We start from the raw sequence: 5,821 nt of genomic DNA, 5'->3' as shown, positions 1-5,821 counted from the left end.
CCTCCTCAACAGCGCAGGGGCTGTCTGACCGGAGGTGGGACAATTCTACAGTGTCCCCGAAAGCCTCATCAACATGCCTTTCTTAGCTCCTCCAGTTCTGCCATCCTGGCCCCCAAAGTCCATACATGGTCTCTGAGGGCCAGGAGCTCCTTGCACCGACTACACTCATATGCTACCCGCCCACAGGGCAGGTAATCATACATGCTGAACTCAGTGTAATAAACTGGATAGCCCCCACTCTGCAGCTTGGCTTCTGCCTGCATTGTCTCCTAGTTAATAAAAGCGTTGTTTAAAGCAAGAAGTTTTGAATGTAGTTTGAGTTATAGGTTTTACGGGGACTATAGGGGCACAGCTAGAACTGACAAGGGACCCCACTCCCCTTCCCACTCCCCTTACCAACTCCCTTGCGAAACTCCCTATTAGCAGCCCCTGTTCGCAATGATGGGGGATCTCTGCTCCAGTTGTTAATCAACCCACCTGCCCACATCCAGCTCAGTAGTTATCAGACCAGTTCTAGTAATAAATCCTTGATTGGGATCCAAAATAGTGAAACTCCTGAACTGTATTGTGAGCTCGCTCCAAGGAACACCACCCATAGCCAGGAATGATCAGTTCCCATGTCTAGCCTGAACAAAACAACTTTGGATATCTCCCTTGTTTACATACAAACAAATTTAGTGTTCCCCCTGTAGCCCACGAAAGCTTATGTTCAAATAAATTTGTTAGTCTCTAAGGTGTCACAAGTACTCCTGTTCCCTTGAGCCACTGTTCTTTCCCTACAAAACCCTCGACCCAGGCTCCAGTCAGTGCTCTGATGCCTGGATCCAAACTCTGCATCAGTTCTACTTGGACTTCATCTTCTCCTGCCTGATCGTGCTGGGGGCTCTGCCTGTCTCCAGCACTCCGGACCTCAACTACCACCACCAGATCCCACCTGGACCCCTGATCGATTCAAGCTTCATGGGGTGGTGAGAACCCACCTCTCTCCCTCTCTCTAGGTGTAGCCCCGACCCTGACTTGTGTGACTGGTTATAGTTTTATAAACCTGACTTTTATAATTAAGTTAGAGTTAATGTTATCACTGTTTTGTTTGTTTGGCTCCCCTTGTATGGTTATTACCCAGCAGTAAATAACTTTCATGGTTAAGCTGGTTGCTTCTCTCTCTCTCACTCCTCCCCCCCCATTGGGTGTTTTTTTGGTTTCTTCATTCGCTCTGCAGCGATGCTCCTCGTACCTCAGCTAAAGATCCCTCTGGTGCCCAGAAGCCCGGTGGGGTTTGCTCATCCAGTGGGTTACAACCAGAACAACTGTAACCCGCAAGTGGGGATAGGGATGTGTTGAACCTGGGACATAGGAGGGTGACAGCTTTGAAGTGCTGCTCAACCCAGCCTGCTGAGTCCAGGGATATATAATGGGTGAGCTTGGGAGTGCTGATTAACCTGGTCCTCTCAGACGCACTCTGTTAATGTGTGTGTGTGTGTGTAAGAACCCAGCCTGGGGGAACATAGGTCCTGCAGAGTAGCTCCATTGGGAAGGGACTTGCAGCAGGGAGAAGCAGAGCTCTGTGTGAAAACACACCACACGTGACACAAGCAGTACATGGATAGAAATACAGAACCTCTCCCCTCCAAGAAGAGTAACTCTAATAAATAAGCGCACACCAAAGTAATGAGCAAAGCTGGTAACACTTGACAAAGCCCTGGCTGGGATGATTTAGTTGGGGTTGGTCCTGCTGTGAGCTCAGGACTAGAAACCTCCTGAGGTCTCTTCCAACCCTGATATTCTATGATTCTCTGCCCTGCTGTCCCAATTCTGTGCTCTGCATCCGGCCATAGATTTATAGAGTCCGGGTCCATCAGGGACCATCAGATCATCTAGTCTGACCTCCTGTACAGCCCAGGCCAGAATATTTTGCCCAATTACTCTTGTGCTGAGACCCCAGGACTTTGTGTTTGACTAAAGCCTCTCCTCTTCCCCACCTGGAGGCCCCAGGCTGGACGTGAAGCCATCAGGAGCTGGAGACTCCAACCCTCCCTTGGGAGCTTGTTCCAAATTGGTGCCTTATTTCTGATTTTAGTTTGTCGAGCTGCAGCTTCCAGCCATTGGCTCTGGTTCTTCCCATCTCTGCTAGATGAGGGAGCCAGAGCTAGTGCCTGCTGGAATCTGCCTGGGGAGGGGATGCCACATGGATCACGTCACCTCTCCCTCTGCCTCCTGCTTAGCTGGGCAGACCCAGCTCCTTAAGGCTCACACTGTACAACTATTTCTGCAGCCTTCAAATCATTTCTGTGGCTCTTTTCTGCACCTGCTCCAATTTTTAAATGTTTTTTTTTTTTGAAATGTGGAGCCCAGCACTGGATGCAGGATTCCAGTATCGGTCTCCCCAGTGCCATAGTCTGGGTAAAATCACCTCCTTTCTCCTACTCTCTTCTCCCCTGTGTACCCAGCCCAGGTGGGCACTGGATCCTTGTGTCACTGCATTGCACGGGGAGCTCGTGGTCAGATGCATCTCCACTCTGACCCCTACATGTCTGTCAGTGTCTCTGCTTCCCAGGGTACAGCCCCCCAGTCTGTGGGTCTGGCCTGTGTCCCTTGTTCCTAGATATCTGACCTTGTACTTGGCTGGATTAAAACAGCTTACCAAACACTCCGTACAGCAACCACAGGGCTCTGCCAGGGCCCCTGCACCATGACCCCCAGTACCTCCTGCTATTCACATCTGTAACCCACCGACCTCTCGGTGCCAGCTGGCAGAGGGTACAGAGCACATGGGGTACAGGGATCCCCTGGGTTCACCATCAGGGTCATGTAACGTCTGCTGAAAGCCTGTGTCACACTGGTCATCGCAGTCAGCGTGAGATGTAAGTGCGGCGAACGTGGGGAGTTCTGTATCTGCTGGAAATTGTGTTCTCCAGCCTTGCAGGTACAGGCAGGTCACTCAAAGGGAGACAAGCTGCTCCTGCCGGCAGGTGGGAGATACTCATCTCCCCGGTGGGTTTTGTGTGTCTCACAATAGAAGTCTGTTAATGCAGTGAGTCAAATGCTAACAAAGTGCCGGCGGAGACCATGGAAGGAATGACCAGGGAGAGGTAAACAGCAGCGGTTGAGGGGGGACGACCCTGTTTTCAAATGAAGGTCGAAGGTTCGGTCTGATCTATCTGGGGGTGCCCTGCCGGTCCTTCAGGCCGCGCGGACAAGCTGCCAGCGGGCGTGAGCTTATGGGAGGGCCCCGCAGACCAGGCAAAGCACTGGGCAAAGGGCCTGGGCAGCTGTCCTGGAGAAGATGGGGGAAGAGCCTGTGCGTTAGAGGTCGGCTCTGGAAAGTGGGTTATGATTTTGTTTTATATGAAACCATTTGTGTCCAACATTCTTACTCACTGTCCTGTGAATCTCTGTTCTTTGATCCAGCTTTATTCCTGTTCTCACGGTATAGAGCGATCTATAGCGATAGCCAAGTGCAGGGTTACGCGGAGCAATGATCCTGAGTTGTTTTCTAAGCTGGTGTGTGCTGCTCCTTCGGGAACAGAGGGTCTGAGGCCAGGTCTACACCAGACTTATATCGGTGTAACTACGTCTCTCAGGGGTGCGCCCTCAGCCCCCCACCTTCAATGATCCACCCAAATCCAAGCACAGGGTTTAATTTCCCTTTCCCAATAGAGCAAATGAGGGTTGTTTTTAAAAAGTAACGTGTGTTTTGAACTAAGGAGCTGCCGGTTGACCTCACATCCGGTCATTCAGGAGCAGGGTGAGTCACTACTGAGCTGGACTCTGTACTCACCAGATGCTGCTGCGCTTGTGCCACGTCTGGTCTCTCACTTCAGGGGCTGCAGTGACGGCTGTTCTGCGTCCACTAAACAATCCGATTCAGCCTGGTTTAAATGCTGGGATGCAGAATGGGAAAGGTCCTGTGGGGCATGGTGTTGTTCGCTGATCGCTAGTCCTAAAAGTGATGTGGGATCTTCCCTATGGCCTCCTCCCTATATATAGCTTAGCCTCTTTCGCCCCCGCAGCAGCAGGAAATCCCTGTGATGTGAAACCTTTCGCTTTTGGTTTCTTGCTGCTGGAAAGTCCCATGTGGCGCCAGTTGTGATAAGGTCACAGTAATTACTTTATAGTGTATTGCGGGAATTATGTTTCGTGTGAGTGGAAAAGCCTGTCCCTGCTAGACGGGATTTATGGACGCAGGTCGTTTCTAAAGATTCAGCTGTCAAATGGGAGCAGCCAGAACTTTCTGGGCTTTTCTTCAACACAGAGTTAACGCCAAGTTAGGCAAAAAGCTTTTCACATACAACTTTTTTTTTTTTNTTTACAGGTGAAAGAAACATTAACCCTTAGCTATCTGTTTATGACAGCCTCCCTCCCAGGCTTGCTGCGAAAGAGGGAGAAGCGGAGCGGTGGCGTGCTTATTTCTTCGCACACCTGGCTTGCTCTTAGTAAAGCTTGCTGGCTTCAGCTAGTTCAGAAAAGGTAGGTTTGATCCATTGGGGAGGGCTGACCGTCTGCTGGCTCCCCAGCCAGAGAACACTGCTTGGACACTGCAGCCTGCTTGGCACCCTATTGGTAAGAAGTTACTGAGTCTGTCACTGGCCTTCAGAACAAAATCCAGGGAAAGAAAAAAACTGAAATAAGAAATCAAAAGCTGCCCAGGGTTGTTACTCACCTTGCTGATATCAAGGTGAAATACACTGAAGTAGTGACTCTCTGGGAGAAGTAGAGGGTTCTTAGCTGCAGCTTCACCTGCTTTCTCCCTTTACAACTTTTTGCAAAGTTCATGTGACTGCATTAGTAAGCCGGTGCTAGCAATCCAGGAGCAGTGTGCTCACCATCCAAGCACACCCCTGCCATAACGCAGTGTGCACCAGGCAGCCTTCCTGATCATTGACTGTTAAATGAACAGTATTTTCCAAACGCCATTCCTGCATTGGTTTAGTTGTTGTTAGTGGTGTTACTGAAGCATCCAGGAGTCCCAGCCACTGAGCAGCCCCCCATGCCCCCCGTGTGCTAGGTGCTGGACAACCCAAACCAGAAAGCTGGGCCCTGCCCCGAGGAGCTCTCAGTCTGAATTAATGCAGCTCCGTAAGTGTAATCCTTCTGGAGTAAGATGGCCTGTTCCAGCCCAAGCATAATGCCTTGCTATAGCCTGATTGTTCCTATACATATTCAGCACCAGAGCTGGTTGAATAAGGACCAGATAGACCAGGGGTCTCAAAATCAAATGACCAGAAGGGCTGCCCTCGGCCCTGCCCCCTCTCCACCTCTTCCATGAGGCCCCACCCCTGCCCTGCCTCTTCCCATCCCTTCCCTGCCCCCATTCCAATCCCTTCCCTGAAATCCCCACCACAACTGTGCCCTCTCCCTGCCCCCAGGAGGGGTGTGGCGGGGGCTCAGGGCAGGGAGTTGGGGTGTGGGGTCTGGCAGGGGATCAGGGTGCAGGAAGGGTGAGGCAGGAGGGATGCAGCAGGAGGCTCAGAGCAGGGAGTTGGGGTGTGGGGTGCAGGAGGGGTGAGGGGTGTGGCAGGGGGTCAGGGCAGGGGATTGGGGTGCAGGAGGGATGTGGGGTGCAGCAGGAGGCTCAGGGCAGGGAGTTGCGGTGTGGGATGCAGGAGGGGTGAGGGGTGTGGCAGGGGGTCAGGGTGCAGGAGGGATGTGGGGTGCAGCAGGAGGCTCAGGGCAGGGAGTTGGGGTGCAGGAGGGGTGAGGCAAGGGGTCAGGGCAGGGGATTAGGGTGCAGGAGGGATGTGGGGTGCACCAGGGGGTTCAGGGCAGGAGTTCCGATGTGGGGTACAGCAGGAGGCTCAGGGCAGGGAGTTGGGGTGCGGGG

This window comes from Chelonoidis abingdonii, chromosome 24 (genome assembly GCF_003597395.2).
Source record: "Chelonoidis abingdonii isolate Lonesome George chromosome 24, CheloAbing_2.0, whole genome shotgun sequence".
Classification (NCBI taxonomy): Eukaryota; Metazoa; Chordata; order Testudines; family Testudinidae; genus Chelonoidis; species Chelonoidis abingdonii.
This window is presented reverse-complemented; position numbering follows the sequence as displayed.